This window comes from Chiloscyllium punctatum, chromosome 35 (genome assembly GCF_047496795.1).
Source record: "Chiloscyllium punctatum isolate Juve2018m chromosome 35, sChiPun1.3, whole genome shotgun sequence".
Lineage (NCBI taxonomy): Eukaryota > Metazoa > Chordata > Chondrichthyes > Orectolobiformes > Hemiscylliidae > Chiloscyllium > Chiloscyllium punctatum.
The window spans coordinates 67,144,093-67,163,634 of NC_092773.1; positions in this window are offsets into that span (position 1 = coordinate 67,144,093).

A 19,542-nucleotide genomic window follows, 5' to 3' on the forward strand; every position below is an offset into this window, starting at 1 on the left:
CTGTTGAATCTGCCATCTGTAGCTGGATCATCAGCTTCACGTTGAGCATATCGCAATGTGTAAAGAAAGTCCACTGCACCTCCAGTACGTTAACCATCAATAGTGGGAGTGGCAAGGTGGCTCAGCGGTTTCCTTTGCTGCCTCACATCGCCAGGCTTTCGGATTCGCTTCCTACCTCGGGCGTCTGCCTGGGAGGAGTTTGCACATTCTCCCTATGTCGACACAGGTTTCATCTGGGGGTTCCGGTTTCCTCACACAACACAAAGATATGCAGTTTAGGCGAACTAGCCACGCCGAAATACCCATTGTATTCAGTGACATGCAGAGGATGGGAACTAAAATTGTAGATAGAGTATAGAAAAGGTTGAGAGTAGGGTGTTCCAAAATCAAGTTTCAGGGACACAGGATGGCACCGGCAAGCAAGGCGTTGGTTTTATTTGTGTCAACTTCAACGCCAGGAGCATCTGGAATAAGGTGGGTGAACTTGCAGCATGAGTTGGTAACTGTGACATCCATGTTGTTTCCATTTCAGAGACATGGTTAGAGCAGGGACAGGAATGGTGCTGCAGATTCGAGGATTTAGATATTTCAATAAGAACAGCGAAGATGGTAAAAGAGGGTGAGGTGTGGCATTGTTGGTCAAGGACAGTATTACATTTGCATAAAGGATGTTTGTGTACTCGTCAAATGGGGTGGTATGGGCTGAAGTTAGAAACAGGAAAGGAGAGGTCACCCTGTTGGGAGATTTCTATAGGCCTCCGAATAGTTCCAGAGTTAAACAGGAAAGGATAGCAAAGATGATTCTCGATAGGAGTGAGAGAGACAGGGTAACTGTCATGGGGGGACTTCAACCGTCCAAATATTGACTGGGAACACAATAATACTAGTACTATAGATGGATCTGTTTTTGTCGAGTGTTTGCAGGAGCTCTTCCTGACACAGTATGTAGACCGGCCATCAAGTGGCGACGCCACATCAGATTTGGTACTGGGTAATGAGCCCGGCGAGGTGTTAGACGTGGTAGTAGGTGAGCACTTTGGTGATAGCGATCACAATTCTGTTATGTTTAATTTAGTGATTGAACGGGATAGGTGTACACCACTGGGCAAGAAATATAGCTGCGGGAAAGGCAATTACGATACGATTATGCAAGATTTTGGATGCATAGGATAGGGAAGGAAACTGCAGGGGACAGACACATTAGGAATGTGGAGCTTGTTCAAGGAAAGGTTTTAGAGCGCCGGAGCAGTGGGTACGAAGAAAGTGGAACCTCTGGTCAAGAGGAAGAAGAAGGCTTATGTTAGGATGAGATGTGAATGTTCAGTTAGGGCGCATGTGGGTTACAAGGTAGCCAGGAAAGAACTAAAGAGACAGCTCGGGAGATCCAGGAGGAGACATCAGAAGTTGTTGGCGGATAGGATCAGGATAAACGCTGAGGATTTCTACAGGTATTTAAGGAATAAAAGAATGAAAAGAGTAAGATTAAGGCCAATCAAGGATAGTAGTGCGAAGTTTGTGTGGAGTCAGAGGAGATGGGGCAGCACTAAATGAATATTTTTCGACAGCATTCACTCTAGAAAACAACAATGCTGTTGTAGAGATGACTGTGATTCAGACTACTAGACGAGGTGTGATTGAGGTTCAAAAGGAAGAGTTATTTGAAATCCTGCAGAGTGAAAATAGATATGTCCCCTGGGTCGCTGGTATTTACCGAGGATCCTCTGGGAAGCCAAGGAGGAGATTGCCGAGCCTTTGGCGTTGATACTTAAATCGTCATTGTCTACAGGAATAGTGCCAGAAGACTGAAGGATAGCAAATGTGGTTCCTCTGTTCAAGAAGGGCAGTAGAGACAGTCCTGGTAAGTATAGACCACTGAGCCTTACTTCAGTTTTTGTTAAAGTGTTGGAAAAGATTATAGGAGATAGGATTTATAATCGTCTGGAAAAGCATAATTTGATTAGTGATAGCCAGCACGGTTTAGTGAAGGGTAGGGTCGTACAAACCTTATTGAGTTCTTTGAGAAGTTAAACAAACAAGTAGATGAGAGTAAAACGATTGATGTGGTGTATATGGATTTTAGCAAGGCGTTCAATAAGTTTCCCCACTGTAGGCTATTGCACAAAATGCGAAGGAATGGGATTGTGATCGATCTCGCAGTTTGGTCAGTAATTGCATTGCTGAAAGAAGACAGAGGGTGGTGATTGATGGGAAGCGTTCATCCTGGAGTCCAGTTACCAGTGGTGTACCGCAAGGATCGGTATTGGGTCCACTGTTGTTCGCCATTTTTATAAACGATCGAGATGAGGACGTAGAAGGGTGGGTTCGTAAATTTGCAGACGACACTAAGGTTGGTGGGGTTGTAGATAGTGACGTAGGGTGTTGTAGGTTACAGAGAGACATAAATAAGCTGCAGAGCTGGGCTGAGATGTGGAAAATGGAGTTTATTGCGGACCAGTGTGAGGTGATTGACTTTGGTCAGAGCAACAGGAAAGCAAAGTACCGAGTTAATAGTAAGATTCTTGGTAGTGTAGATGAACAGAGAGACCACGGTGTCCAGGTACACAGATCCTTGAAAGTTGCCACCCAGGCAGACAAGATTGTTAAGAACGCAAACAGTGTTTGTGCTTTTATTCATAGAGGGATTGAGATCGGAACCATGAGGTTATGCTACCATTGTAAAAAACACTGGTGCTGCCGCACTTGGTGTATTGTGTACCGTACTGATCACCGCATTATAAGAAAGAAATGGAAGCTTTGGAAAGGGTGCAGAGGAGATTTGCTAGAATGTTGCCTGGTGTGGTGAGAAGGTCTTACGAGGAAAGGCTGACGGACTTGAGGCTATTTTCGTTCGAGAGAAGAAGTTTGAGAGCTGACTTAATAGAGAAATATTAGATAATCAGAGGGTTAGTTAGGGTGGACAGGAAGATGCTTTTTCCAAGAATGGTGACAGCGATCACGAGGGGGGCTTAGCTTTAAATTGAGGGGTGATAGCTATAGGACAGATTTCAGAGATTGTTTCTTTACTCAGAGAATAGTAAGGGGATGGAATGGTTTGCCTGCAACTGTAGTATTTTCGCCAACTTTAAGTACATTTAAGTCGTCATTGGCCAAGCATATGGACGTATCTGGAACGGTGTAGGTTAGATGAGCTTCAGATTGGTATGACTGGTCGGCACAACATCGAGGGCCGAAGAGCCTGTACTGCGCTCTAATATTCTATCATCTATGTTCTATGTTTTATGTATATGTTATATGTGCGTTAATCTAGGAGGAATATCGAGTGGTAGCGTCATGCGTCGAGGTTGTTTACTCTTCAGAGGGTCGGTGTGGATTTTTTGGGTGGAAGGTCCAGTTTCCACAGTGTAGGCATTTTATGAATGCAGACTCCTTCTCCACGGATGCATTCGCTGCCTCCGACTATAATCTTTGTACTTCCACGAAGTGCAGACAAATTCAGAACAAACGCCATCTAAAAAGGTACTGACGATACGAAGGATATCATCAATTATCAGTGAGAATCCAGAAAGGAGGCAGAGGGCTTGACATCGTGGTGCAGTGATAACCTCTCTCTGAATGTCCCCAAAACAATACAACTGATCACTTACTTCACGACGAATGGGGAGGACATGCCCCCATCTACATGAATGGAACTGATGTTGAGAGGGTGGTTCGCATCAAGTACCGTGGAGTGTCGAAAACCAACAACCTTTCTTGGTCTTCCCACATAGATGTATTGGTAAAGAAGACACAACATCGCCTCTTCTTCCTCAACTATTTCGGAAATGTCGTATGCCCACAAGGACCCTCACCAACATATACAGATTCAGAATGGAAGGCATACTGTCCGTGTGCAGAACGGCCAGGTCCGATAACTGCTCTTCCCACGTTCAAAATAACAGACAGAAGTTTGTGTGTACAGCGCAGACCATGACAGAATCAACGTTACATCCATGTATAAGATTTACACTTCTTGTTGCAAATTTTGCCATTTTTTCCAGTAATGTCACACACTTGAGAGACAATATACATTAACCTTTTTCATTTTTCGCAAACGTGTTCTTATTCATTCCCCATCAGTAAACGCTCTCATTTTGACTTCTAACAATTGCTGACAATATTGTGCCTTCTCTAGATTTGTACTGTTCTCTTTCTGTTGCAGAAGGATATTCTTTCAGTGGTACAGATGTTGTTTCCTTCAGACAGGAAGTCGTTAAACATTTTTGAATTCTCTGTGGTTGACTTTTAAAGTAAGATAGAAGAATCAGGAGGCGTGGTCAGTTTCACACAGATCCAAAGGGATTTCGCATTTGCTTTCAGTGAGTTGGTGATTTTTGCCATCTTTCGGAGCTGAATATTTGAGTTCCCTTTTCTTAGAAGGAGGACGTCAGCAGAGAGACTTCCTGTTTAATGTCAAATGGGGAAGATTGCTTCTTATTATTTGCCTTTACCAGTGGTATGTTTATGGAATGCTGCGTAAATTGCAAAAGTTCATAATTTGTGATAATATGTGTCATGAATTTTAATATAACACGGGTACAGGCCATTGAGCACTTCTCGTTTGTACTGTTATATTTTGTGCTTCCATATTAAAGTTGTGTTCACTTTCCTCTATTCCCTTCTTATTCATGTATTCGTCCACGTTCATGTTTCTTGAATACTGATAATGTGTCTGCATCCAGCACTTCTTTCGGCAGCCCATTCCACACATTCACCACGTTTTAAGCACCAAAAGTGCTTCGCACTTCAATGTTAAACTCCCCCACCCCAAGATCCTTGAAGCTGTCTCCCCTGGAATTTTCCCTTACACCATGGGTAAAAACCTTATAACTTTCACTCTACCAATGCTACTGAGAATATTGTAAAAACATATTCTGAAGTTCCACAACATCCTGCAGTCCGTGAAAGCAAACCGGTTCTATCCAACCCTACTTCATAGTTAAAATTCCTAAAACAGGCCATCTCAACATTCTTGTCAATCTTTCTCGTTTGCTGTCCAAAGCATTCGTACCCATCTGACACTATGGCCACCAAGGTGCACGCAATATTCAAACAGTGGCCTCACTAAAATTCCATAAAACTGCAGCATAGCTCGGTCATTCTTTTATTCAATGCCCCATCCAATGAAGGCAAGTGTGCCATGGTCCTTTATCAACCTGTGCTAACACCTTTTGTGATCCGTTGAACTGCGCACATAGATCACTATGGAGATCTATATTCCTGATGTTCTGCCAGTCCATGTGTAATTTCTACCTATTCTTGCACTTCCAAAATGCAGCACTTCGTCTTTTGTTCCAGTAAGCAATGATTGAATTTGGCAAAGGCTTTGCTGAAGTTCATGTCGACAACAAGAATCGGTTTTGCCTCTTCAATCAAATTTGTGACCTACACAACCATCTGTATGTATTATTGAAGCTTGCCCTGATCAAAACTATGCTCTGGCTCGCTAATATGACCATTCACTTCTATATGCATAAGAACTTGTCCTTCAGAATGATTTTCATTAATTTTCCTATCACCGAAACTTGTGCCTGTAGTTTCCTCGATTATTCATTCCACCCTTCTAAAACAATGGGAGAACATTGTGGATTATCCAGTTTTCCTGGACTTCACTGGCGGCCAAAAAGGATGCAAAGTGGGCTGTCAATGTTCCAGCAATTTTATTTATTGCCTTCCGAAGTTTTCTCGAATAGGTCTCCTCAGGAACAAGGGACATACCTACATTAGTTTTTTTTAAAAAAAACATGTAAAACGTCATTTCCATTTTAATCGATACTTGACTTTGAATTTCGATACACAATTCCTCACCGAATTCAGTCTCTTTGATGAATCCCAACATGAAGTCTGTGTTAAGATGTTCCCTATCTCTTCTGGTTTGATAGATATATTCCCTCCTTTTACTTTTAGTGGGCCAACGCTTTCCAAAGCTGCCCTCTGCAAGTTTTACATGTTATGTACTTCAAGGGCTGGAACAACTCCCATTTCCTGGACATTCCATATGTTTAGTTTTCCTTGTGTTTAATTTCATAACATACCTTGTCATAGAGTCAAAGAGTCTGAGCGATGTACAACACGGAAACAGACCCTTTGTTCCAACTCGTCCATGCCGAACAAATATACAAAAGTAATCTATTCCCATTTGACTACATTTGGCACATATCACTCTAAGCCCTTCCACTTCATTAAGCCAGATGGGGTTTAAAGCTGCAGTTGTACTAGGTTCCACCAGTTGCATAGAACATTACAGCGCAAAACATGCCCTTCGGCCCTCGATATTGCACCGACCTGTGAACTATTCTCAGATCGTCCCCCTACACTATCCCAAAACAGCTATGTAAATAGAGAGAGGAAAGATGTTGAAGGAATATGAGGGGCAAAGGTTTCACGCAGAGTGTGGTCCGTGTATGGAATGAGCTGCCATAGCAACTGGTGGAACCTAGTACAACAGCAGCTTTACAAATTCAAAGTCAAGTATCGATTAAAATGGAAACGATGTTATACATGTTTTTTTAAAAAAAACTAATGTAGGTATGTCCCTTGTTCCTGAGGAGACCTATTCGAGAAAACTTCGGAAGGCAATAAATAAAATTGCTGGAACATTGACAGCCCACTTTGCATCCTTTTTGGCCGCCAGTGAAGTCCAGGAAAACTGGATAATCCACAATGTTCTCCCATTGTTTTAGAAGGGTGGAATGAATAATCGAGGAAACTACAGGCACAAGATTCGGTGATAGGAAAATTAATGAAAATCATTCTGAAGGACAAGTTCTTATGCATATAGAAGTGAATGGTCATATTAGCGAGCCAGAGCATAGTTTTGATCAGGGCAAGCTTCAATAATACATACAGATGGTTGTGTAGGTCACAAATTTGATTGAAGAGGCAAAACCGATTCTTGTTGTCGACATGAACTTCAGCAACGCCTTTGCCAAATTCAATCATTGCTTACTGGAACAAAAGACGAAGTGCTGCATTTTGGAAGTGCAAGAATAGGTAGAAATTACACATGGACTGGCAGAACATCAGGAATATAGATCTCCATAGTGATCTATGTGCGCAGTTCAACGGATCACAAAAGGTGTTAGCACAGGTTGATAAAGGACCATGGCACACTTGCCTTCATTGGATGGGGCATTGAATAAAAGAATGACCGAGCTATGCTGCAGTTTTATGGAATTTTAGTGAGGCCACTGTTTGAATATTGCGTGCACCTTGGTGGCCATAGTGTCAGATGGGTACGAATGCTTTGGACAGCAAACGAGAAAGATTGACAAGAATGTTGAGATGGCCTGTTTTAGGAATTTTAACTATGAAGTAGGGTTGGATAGAACCGGTTTGCTTTCACGGACTGCAGGATGTTGTGGAACTTCAGAATATGTTTTTACAATATTCTCAGTAGCATTGGTAGAGTGAAAGTTATAAGGTTTTTACCCATGGTGTAAGGGAAAATTCCAGGGGAGACAGCTTCAAGGATCTTGGGGTGGGGGAGTTTAACATTGAAGTGCGAAGCACTTTTGGTGCTTAAAACGTGGTGAATGTGTGGAATGGGCTGCCGAAAGAAGTGCTGGATGCAGACACATTATCAGTATTCAAGAAACATGAACGTGGACGAATACATGAATAAGAAGGGAATAGAGGAAAGTGAACACAACTTTAATATGGAAGCACAAAATATAACAGTACAAACGAGAAGTGCTCAATGGCCTGTACCCGTGTTATATTAAAATTCATGACACATATTATCACAAATTATGAACTTTTGCAATTTACGCAGCATTCCATAAACATACCACTGGTAAAGGCAAATAATAAGAAGCAATCTTCCCCATTTGACATTAAACAGGAAGTCTCTCTGCTGACGTCCTCCTTCTAAGAAAAGGGAACTCAAATATTCAGCTCCGAAAGATGGCAAAAATCACCAACTCACTGAAAGCAAATGCGAAATCCCTTTGGATCTGTGTGAAACTGACCACGCCTCCTGATTCTTCTATCTTACTTTAAAAGTCCACCACAGAGAACTCAAAAATGTTTAACGACTTCCTGTCTGAAGGAAACAACATCTGTACCACTGAAAGAATATCCTTCTGCAACAGAAAGAGAACAGTACAAATCTAGAGAAGGCACAATATTGTCAGCAATTGTTAGAAGTCAAAATGAGAGCGTGTACTGATGGGGAATGAATAAGAACACGTTTGCGAAAAATGAAAAAGGTAAATGTATATTGTCTCTCAAGTGTGTGACATTACTGGAAAAAATGGCAAAATTTGCAACAAGAAGTGTAAATCTTATCCATGGATGTAACGTTGATTCTGTCATGGTCTGCGCTGTACACACAAACGTCTGTCTGTTATTTTGAACGTGGGCAGAGCAGTTATCGGACCTGGCCGTTCTGCACACGGACAGTATGCCTTCCATTCTGAATCTGTATATGTTGGTGAGGGTCCTTGTGGGCATACGACATTTCCGAATTAGTTGAGGAAGAAGAGGCGATGTTGTGTCTTCTTTACCATCACATCTATGTGGGAAGACCAAGAAAGGTTGTTGGTTTTCGACACTCCACGGTACTTGATGCGAACCACCCTCTCAACATCAGTTCCATTCATGTAGATGGGGGCATGTCCTCCCCATTCGTCGTGAAGTAAGTGATCAGTTGTATTGTTTTGGGGACATTCAGAGAGAGGTTATCACTGCACCACGATGTCAAGCCCTCTGCCTCCTTTCTGGATTCTCACTGATAATTGATTGATACCCTTCGTATCGTCAGCACCTTTTTAGATGGCGTTTGTTCTGAATTTGTCTGCACTTCGTGGAAGTACAAAGATTATAGTCGGAGGCAGCGAATGCATCCGTGGAGAAGGAGTCTGCATTCATAAAATGCCTACACTGTGGAAACTGGACCTTCCACCCAAAAAATCCACACCGACCCTCTGAAGAGTAAACAACCTCGACGCATGACGCTACCACTCGATATTCCTCCTAGATTAACGCACATATAACATATACATAAAACATAGAACATAGATGATAGAATATTAGAGCGCAGTACAGGCTCTTCGGCCCTCGATGTTGTGCCGACCAGTCATACCAATCTGAAGCTCATCTAACCTACACCGTTCCAGATACGTCCATATGCTTGGCCAATGACGACTTAAATGTACTTAAAGTTGGCGAAAATACTACAGTTGCAGGCAAACCATTCCATCCCCTTACTATTCTCTGAGTAAAGAAACAATCTCTGAAATCTGTCCTATAGCTATCACCCCTCAATTTAAAGCTAAGCCCCCCTCGTGATCGCTGTCACCATTCTTGGAAAAAGCATCTTCCTGTCCACCCTAACTAACCCTCTGATTATCTAATATTTCTCTATTAAGTCAGCTCTCAAACTTCTTCTCTCGAACGAAAATAGCCTCAAGTCCGTCAGCCTTTCCTCGTAAGACCTTCTCACCACACCAGGCAACATTCTAGCAAATCTCCTCTGCACCCTTTCCAAAGCTTCCATTTCTTTCTTATAATGCGGTGATCAGTACGGTACACAATACACCAAGTGCGGCAGCACCAGTGTTTTTTACAATGGTAGCATAACCTCATGGTTCCGATCTCAATCCCTCTATGAATAAAAGCACAAACACTGTTTGCGTTCTTAACAATCTTGTCTGCCTGGGTGGCAACTTTCAAGGATCTGTGTACCTGGACACCGTGGTCTCTCTGTTCATCTACACTACCAAGAATCTTACTATTAACTCGGTACTTTGCTTTCCTGTTGCTCTGACCAAAGTCAATCACCTCACACGGGTCCGCAATAAACTCCATTTTCCACATCTCAGCCCAGCTCTGCAGCTTATTTATGTCTCTCTGTAACCTACAACACCCTACGTCACTATCTACAACCCCACCAACCTTAGTGTCGTCTGCAAATTTACGAACCCACCCTTCTACGTCCTCATCTCGATCGTTTATAAAAATGGCGAACAACGGTGGACCCAATACCGATCCTTGCGGTACACCACTGGTAACTGGACTCCAGGATGAACGCTTCCCATCAATCACCACCCTCTGTCTTCTTTCAGCAATGCAATTACTGATCCAAACTGCTAGATCGATCACAATCCCATACCTTCGCATTTTGTGCAATAGCCTACTGTGGGGAAACTTATTGAACGCCTTGCTAAAATCCATATACACCACATCAATCGTTTTACTCTCATCTACTTGTTTGTTTAACTTCTCAAAGAACTCAATAAGGTTTGTACGACCCTACCCTTCACTAAACCGTGCTGACTATCACTAATCAAATTATGCTTTTCCAGACGATTATAAATCCTATCTCTTATAATCTTTTCCAACACTTTAACAAAAACTGAAGTAAGGCTCAGTGGTCTATACTTACCAGGACTGTCTCGATTGCCCTTCTTGAACAGAGGAACCACATTTGCTATCCTTCAGTCTTCTGGCACTATTCCTGTAGACAATGACGATTTAAGTATCAACGCCAAAGGCTCGGCAATCTCCTCCTTGGCTTCCCAGAGGATCCTCGGTAAATACCAGCGACCCAGGGGACATATCTATTTTCACTCTGCAGGATTTCAAATAACTCTTCCTTTTGAACCTCAATCACACCTCGTCTCGTAGCCTGAATCACAGTCATCTCTACAACAGCATTGTTGTTTTCTAGAGTGAATGCTGTCGAAAAATATTCATTTAGTGCTGCCCCATCTCCTCTGACTCCACACAAACTTCGCACTACTATCCTTGATTGGCCTTAATCTTACTCTTTTCATTCTTTTATTCCTTAAATACCTGTAGAAATCCTCAGCGTTTATCCTGATCCTATCCGCCAACAACTTCTGATGTCTCCTCCTGGATCTACCGAGCTGTCTCTTTAGGTCTTTCCTGGCTACCTTGTAACCCACATGCGCCCTAACTGAACATTCACATCTCATCCTAACATAAGCCTTCTTCTTCCTCTTGACCAGAGGTTCCACTTTCTTCGTACCCACTGCTCCGGCGCTCTAAAACCTTTCCTTGAACAAGCTCCACATTCCTAATGTGTCTGTCCCCTGCAGTTTCCATCCCTATCCTATGCATCCAAAATCTTGCATAATCGTATCGTAATTGCCTTTCCCGCAGCTATATTTCTTGCCCAGTGGTGTACACCTATCCCGTTCAATCACTAAATTAAACATAACAGAATTGTGATCGCTATCACCAAAGTGCTCACCTACTACCACGTCTAACACCTCGCCGGGCTCATTACCCAGTACCAAATCTGATGTGGCGTCGCCACTTGATGGCCGGTCTACATACTGTGTCAGGAAGAGCTCCTGCAAACACTCGACAAAAACAGATCCATCTATAGTACTAGTATTATTGTGTTCCCAGTCAATATTTGGACGGTTGAAGTCCCCCCATGACAGTTACCCTGTCTCTCTCACTCCTATCGAGAATCATCTTTGCTATCCTTTCCTGTTTAACTCTGGAACTATTCGGAGGCCTATAGAAATCTCCCAACAGGGTGACCTCTCCTTTCCTGTTTCTAACTTCAGCCCATACCACCCCATTTGACGAGTACACAAACATCCTTTATGCAAATGTAATACTGTCCTTGACCAACAATGCCACACCTCACCCTCTTTTACCATCTTCGCTGTTCTTATTGAAATATCTAAATCCTCGAATCTGCAGCACCATTCCTGTCCCTGCTCTAACCATGTCTCTGAAATGGAAACAACATGGATGTCACAGTTACCAACTCATGCTGCAAGTTCACCCACCTTATTCCAGATGCTCCTGGCGTTGAAGTTGACACAAATAAAACCAACGCCTTGCTTGCCGGTGCCATCCTGTGTCCCTGAAACTTGATTTTGGAACACCCTACTCTCAACCTTTTCTATACTCTATCTACAATTTTAGTTCCCATCCTCTGCATGTCACTGAATACAATGGGTATTTCGGCGTGGCTAGTTCGCCTAAACTGCATATCTTTGTGTTGTGTGAGGAAACCGGAACCCCCAGATGAAACCTGTGTCGACATAGGGAGAATGTGCAAACTCCTCCCAGGCAGACGCCCGAGGTAGGAAGCGAATCCGAAAGCCTGGCGATGTGAGGCAGCAAAGGAAACCGCTGAGCCACCTTGCCACTCCCACTATTGATGGTTAACGTACTGGAGGTGCAGTGGACTTTCTTTACACATTGCGATATGCTCAACGTGAAGCTGATGATCCAGCTACAGATGGCAGATTCAACAGTTTGTTCGAGGATTTTGAGATTAGTCTGGAGGAGATTATGTTTTTGAAAGCGGAGTTAAAGTCGATGATTTGAAGTCCTGATGTGCAAATGCTCCAGGGCCAGTTTCAGTGCGAGGGAAATGTTGACATCTGTGTTCCTGTTACAACGGTATGCAAATTGCAGGTGAATCAGGCAAGCTGGATGGCAAGAATTGATTTGGACACGAACAAGCCAGTTCAATCATTTAATGAATATGCACATCAGAGCCACTGGTTGGATGATCCTCATGCACTTATTGCGAACTAAAATTCATTTGAATGGCATCCTCAAAATTGCATTACACTGCAGTTTTACTGCATTGTATGTTAACAAATGGAAAGCAAAAATGATAAATTGATTGATGCCCACAATCTGGACAGGAAAGGCCCAACTGAGCGAAATTTTTTCATAAGCTGTATAGAAGTGTCGCAAGTTTTGTCCCAGACATTAATCTCTGTCATAGAATCGTGCAGAGTTTTCCAAATGTCTTAACAACATATATTGATGCGGAGCCTGGAACATGATACAAGTGCTGGGGTAACAGAAATAACTAGGTTTTGAAATGGTGCAAAGTGCACAAAGTATATGGAAACAACGCCTCCACAAAGTGTACCATACAGGAAACGTCAGACGAAATTATAATGTACTTAGTTACAGCAGATGGAATACAAAAAAATTGATAATGAGCTTCAGAAGCCGCCATCAAATGGAAGTGGCTCAAGTGCTCCATAAAAGGATTTATTTTATTAAAAGGCTGCCATAAAATGGTTTGAGAGCACGTCAAAGGGGATGAAAGAGGAATCATTCAGCTTTCAACACCACGCAACAGTTAGCTCTGACTGTAATGGAAATTTACCAACGTGTTGCAATGTTCATGAATCAATGACAGGGGAAGATCCGACTTCATGACTTATTTTCCAGCTTCGAGAACTAACACGAAGGAGCTGCCGAAATCACGCTGAGTTTTATGAACAGCATCTAAAATAAGCAAAGGATATTCCTGAGAGAGATTTTGGCAGTTGCAACAATGATGCAATGAAGGAATAGGACACAAGTGGAGATTCATTGATGATGCGTGATTTTCAGGAATCCAACTTGTGGTTTATTTGTTCAAAATATCAAATTTCTGAAAACGAATTAGTTTAGTCCCTGTTTGGAAATGCGAGGTTAGAATGAGCTGTTGAAAACTTGTAGAGACGGGTACACTGTGATACTTCAAATGCATCTGGATTGGTACATCTGCTGGAAAAGTTTAGAGCGATGTGGGTCAAACGCAGTAAAATGGAACTGGTTCAGCTTCAGATGTCGAGTTGGTGCTTGCGAGTTGGAGTGAAGGGTTTTTTTTATGCCCTACATGAATCTAAAACGCTCAGATTCTATGTCTGAAACCTCCTCGTGAAGAGGGTGAGTGGGCTGCCTTTTCTCTGGGTTTGTAATCCAAATTGCAAAGGTCGTGTCCGACCACCTTGGAATTTCACAATGCCAAATGTGGAAATTAGAATTAAATTAATTGACCAAAACAAGCAGTTCAGTGTCAAACATGTAATTTCTGTCCAATCTTGAAAAGAAATAGTATTCTAATGTCCTTTAAGTGCGTAGATTTGCGTCCTTCAGTTTTTCTTGTTTGCATGAAACTCCAAATACACATCAATGTTTTTGACCGTTGACTCCCCTCTGAACAATGAGGAACAGGCAATAAATACTGGTTTTTCCAGTGGCACCTACATTCCATCAATGATCATTGCATATGTCAACTGATATGTTTCAGTCATAAATTATTCGCACCACCAGCCAGCCTAAATGCAAATGAATGGACACTAAGCGTCGGGGAATGAATGCACTCATTCTGAATGCTTGCATATGTTGTTTCGAGGATTGGTGGACTCGCCTCCATTAAGAGCCCATTGTTCCAATCCTCCTTTAGAAATACCAGGAAAGTCCTGAATAAATAAGAATAAGATAGCCCTCACACTCCGCTAATTTTTTTTCCACTGGTAGCTCTTTAAATGAAATTACCAGATGTCCTGAAATTAACAGTTGCCAGATCACAACGTGTGTAGAATTCGTGAATGTAATATTTTGCTTACTGCATTAAACATGTATTTAGATAAAGAAAATCCATGGCTTGTAACTGGAGGAAAAGATATGAATAATCATTAATTGAATGTCAGGCGTGGAAATGTCTTCAGCTATGATTCATACATTATGGAGGAAGACTGTTTGATCTTCCTCCTGAAATGAGCGTTTGAAAGTGTTTACCGTGACCCTCTGGACATTTTAAAGTCAATGAATCTTTTCCTTCTTATACATTCAATCATTTCCTCAAATCTTACTTTAAACAGGAGGTCCTTTAGCCTATCAAGACTGTAGTGCTATATCATACACTGCTTGCCGATACAAGTCTGAATTCCCAACATTGAAATATAAGAGTGAATGGCATAACACTTCAAGTCATTTCAAGAACTGTTGAAAGTTTCTGAGCATTCCAACCTCAACTATCCTCCAACGGAGTGAATTGCAGAGCCCCACCACACTCTTGGTGAAAGCTAATGTTCCAATTCAGGAAGAAACAAGAAATATCTCTGTCTCTAACCAAAATGGCCGTTTCTATTATTACCTGTAAAGGTATAATCGCCTCAGATCATTCTAAATTGTCGGAATATAAACCTTGATTCTTGTCATTACAGCCCCTCGTCAATAACCGTGGACGTCCAGCTATCATTCTGATTAATCTCCACTGCACTCAAAAGGACATGGGCTCCCACTTCTTCACCCTGTATTTTTTTAAATTATAAAGTAGATGTCAGTATTGTTTTGATGTCAGATGGTGACACAGAAGAAACCAGCAGTAAGGTAAAAATGTGCCTCCTCTGGTACTGCCATTTCTTGTATTGGGGAAAAGTCAACCACTATAAATTCTATTGCTCTCATTGTTTTGTAACTTCTATCAGGTCACCTCTCAAACTACTACGCTCCACCGAAATGAAGAAGATTACAAAACTATCCAGCCTTTCTATATAATTCAAACCTTCCCTACAGGCAACATCTTCATAAATCTCTTTATAACCATCTCCATCTTGATAATAGATATCCTGTAACTGGGCGACCAGCACTGGAACCAGTATTGCAGATGTGGAAACCTCACGAATGTTCTCTACAAACTTAACATAACGTCCCTTTGCCCTTACTCAAAGAGCTGTGTAATGAAAGCAAACGTGCTAAACGAACTTCTTATATATCCTGTCCATACCTATTACACAAATTGTCTGTGTTTCACATGAATAACAGTTGTTCAAAGTGACAGCTCAACATCACCATCTCAACAGAAAGTAGCGACAGGAATTAAATGCTGTTCCAGCCAATGATGCATGCGACACTGAAGGCAACATTGAAAAGAAATGAAAAAATGATTTCTGAAACATAAAGAATGCTAATGCACCATCTGTGGAGAAAACGAATTGTGTGGATATCTGCTGGAGTGACCCTTCGTGAGAACTAGGACGAGCTCGTAAAACATGATATTTATGTTTTTGGGTATGTGTGTGTGCATGCGTGCCACACCCGCATGTTTGTGTGTATATATGTTATACATATGGGCACACAAACACGCACACAAACACACACAATACAAATATACACACACACACACAGAGAAATATATAATATATATATATATACATATATGCATATATTTTGCATTTGGGTGCGTGTGTGGAGTGAATAAGAATGTGGTTGAATTTGGAGTGTAGGGAAATTAAAGACAGTTAACCAAGCCAAGGGTTAGATCATGGTCTGCCAGGAAAGAAGAAAAAATCAGTCAATGGTTTCAATAATTTAATTAGAGCATGAAACCTTGCAATCTGTCAATGGGCACGCACAATTGCATCATCCAATGATTCTTGTCCGGCCTAGTAAAACAATTTCATTCCCATTGTGCACACTGAGTAAGCATCCTCTGTTTTGTTCGAGATCTGAAGGATACATTTCTGATACAGAGAGCGATTCGAATGGATATTAATGTCTACCCTTCCCATACAGGAATTGGGACCCCGAGAATGAAAAATAAAAACAGAAGAGCAGCATTCCGGGCCCACGACTCTTATTGAATTTCATGGATGGACATTGGGAGCTCAAGGAAGAGAAAGGGATAATATGAGAGATGGAGTTAGACATCGAAAGTGAGAGAGAGAAAATGAGAGAGGAAAAAGAGACAGCTGGAGTTGGAAGTATCGGAAGGAGAATAAAAAGGAGATTGAGGATTGAGGAAATGAGGCAGTGACAGAAATGGACAGAAAGGAAAGTAGGGAAAGAAAGAAGAATGAGGAAAATGAGAGAATTCCGACTGATATATTCAGTTTGGAGATTTAATTTCGGTTGAAGAGACGGGTAATGAATTTGGAAGGGTCGGAAAGAAAAGAAGATGAAAGTTGATGGCAAGAACGTTAGAAAATAGACTGGAGGGCTCTGAAGAGTGAAGACAAAGAAGGCAGACACAACAAGAGAGATGAATTTCGTTGAAGCCGGTTTGGAGTGTAGATAACCAGATGCGACAGCAAGAGGTGATTAAAAAAACTAACCCCTCAGTTTAATCTTGCCTCCTCTGTGTCCATCATGAGCAGATTTGGGGCAGAGTATGACTCGCTCGAATTCAATTTCCCAAACTAAAAGACAAAATAATTATTCATCTGTTGTATTTGCCACTTTACAATGATTTCGGTTTTAAATATGTGTATGTATATATATATATATATATATATATATATATATATATGCATGTTTTATTAAATTATGCATGCATTACTTAGAATGCTCTCATTAAAAAGAAAGGCAAGCGTGCCCTTGCATCCTCTAATAATGGCGGGTAGTCTTGCACAGCCATCAGTTGCTTAGAAAGCGGTCAGGCTGCGTAACAGCTGAATTGTGATTTGAAATGCGATGATGTTGCATTTATTCATTATTTCGTAAAATTTTTGCACTGGTTAATTTGATTAAAGGGATATTGTAGCGCATTATAAAGCTGCTTTCTGAACTTCTTCTACACCACGGCATACATTGCAGTGTTTTTACAGCAGCTGAGGATCTGCAACATGAAGCTCAATTCCACAACAATGCGTTGGAGAGAGAGTGATGGATATCCAAAACTTTACACCCGTTTCCATACTGAATACATCATTGACGTTTACCAGAGCAAGATGAAATTGACCGAGATGACAAAAAGTAAACTGATGGACTCTCTTTGGCTCTCCGTTTCAGTGTTTTTTTGAGTCTGGCCACTTCTTCTGTCCCTGAATCTCCTGCGGCTCTGCTGGTCAAAAACATGTATCTGACAGTAAACGTGTTGGGAAAATGAACCATGAGAAATAGTGTTAAACAGTCGGTGTTAAAATCTGGTAGTGGAACTCAATCATGACTAGATAAGAGTGGTCCTGGAAAAGCAGCATCCGGGGAGCAAGAAATCGATGTTTTGGCCAAGAGCCCTTTCCTGATGAAGGGCTTTTGCCGGAAACATCGATATTCATGCTCCCCGGATGCTTTCTCACGTGCTGTGCTTTTCCAGCACCACTCTAATCTCGACTCTGATTTCCAGCATCTGCAGTCCTCAATTCTACCTGGTTGAACTCAATCATGACCCAGTGTTTGGAGTATAAAGATTGTTTCCAATAAAATAAACGAATGTTCCTGAGAGTATATCGCCCTGAGTACATATAATGCTAAAAAAAATGCTCTTTAAACAGCTCAGCGCCGTTAATACTCCGAGCACCACAGCTGACTTTGCTATCTGAAATACTTACTTTTCAGCTTCTGGCAACATATTGCTACAAATCGATCAGTGGTGAACTTGACTGTGAACCAGACAGAACAATCAGTGGCTGCGTTAAGCAGAATGGCATGAATATTGAAGATAAGAATACAAAACAGGGAATAAAACTGTTCATTACAAACAATCGGAATGTGCCTCAATACGACATCGAAAATAATGACCACGAGATCCGCCAATGCCATCGTTCACAGGTAACGACTGACAAATAGAGACAATCCACAATTTTTCAAACTATGACGAAGATTATTACAGTGTTAACTGTGAAGAAGAAAACAAACAAAAACAAATTAGTTTGGGGGAATAATTACTAATTCGATTGAAGACCTGCTAAAATTTCGAAATGCATCAAATAATTGGACCACAAATAACAAATAAAAAAATATTTTTCAAACGCTACATAATTCAGAAGAAACACAGACTCCCAAACATACGGACACGAATGCATAAGACCAAACAAATTCTCCAAAATTCAAATGCACTTGCACAGTCGAAAAGAGGGACAGGTCCCAGAAGCGAGGCTGAAGACGTTGTTGTCCTCAACGATTCTTTCCATTACTTGAAAACAGTCGGAAGGTGCAAAAATCAGACAGTTCGACCAAGCTGTAATCGTTCCTTCTTTGCTGAATTAACACAAAAAGTTTCACCCCTTTACTTCCTGAAAGACCTTTGAAGCAATGCATCTTTCTCATTGCAATAAAATATATTCTCTTTTGCTCTTTCCTCTACGAATCAAAGGACTTTCTGATGATATTGTGGAGAATGATCCAAAAGTGGAATATCAAGATAAGGCCAATCACAGTCAATTCACGACATGCCCCAACAACCGACCACCCTTCCCACTGCCGCTCCACGCCCCTCATCTCCAATATATTGTACATAAGGAGGAACGGGTTAGTTCTTACAAACAGCTCATCGGGATATGATAAAGCAGTCTGTCATCTTTCCTCCAAAATTGCGCCATCTTTCAATGGTGACCTGATTGCACTCCGAGGTCTGTATTCCTCCCCACTCACCTGTAGCCCTTGACTCAGTTGTGCCTCATGTGTATGAATGTCCGTGTCTTAACGATAATCAATGAGACTGCCTTCACTGTTCTGTTGGCAAGATGTTCCAAAAACTCACAGCATGAAGGCAAAAGAAAATATTCTCATCGCAATAATACATTGTGGACATTTTTCATAAGAAACAAAGAGTGCATCGTAAGAGTGGTCTCAGTGATGGGCTTTATTCTGAGGAATCAAGTTTGAGGGAAAGAAGAGTTGCTGCATCTGAACCCAGTACAACTGCGACTTCATCACGGGGTTTCCATTGGAATCGTCTGACTCCTTAAATAAGACAGTATATAATTATCTTGGAGGCAGTCCTGAAAAGTTTACCTCCACCAGTCCTTGAAAGAAGGATTTATCCAACGTGGAAAAGTAGGGCGGTTTGGGCTGATAAAACTTTGACTTTAGATAAGT